The following is a 200-nucleotide window of genomic DNA, read 5'->3' on the forward strand; positions in this document are numbered from 1 at the left end:
CCCTGAAAGTGTGGTGGCTCCTGCTGGCACGAGCCTCATCCTTACCCCCATCCCAGCACCACCGGTCGCTCTCAGCCAAAGAGTTTATTTAACTACATCGTTACACGTCCCGGTCTCGCCGCGTCCCCCACCCTGGGTACCTGGACAGCCCCGTGGCTCCAGCACAGGGGAGTCAGGATGTGTCCCAGGGAGAGGGTGAT

This window comes from Acanthisitta chloris, unplaced genomic scaffold (genome assembly GCF_000695815.1).
Source record: "Acanthisitta chloris isolate BGI_N310 unplaced genomic scaffold, ASM69581v1 scaffold34224, whole genome shotgun sequence".
In the NCBI taxonomy this organism is placed as follows: domain Eukaryota; kingdom Metazoa; phylum Chordata; class Aves; order Passeriformes; family Acanthisittidae; genus Acanthisitta; species Acanthisitta chloris.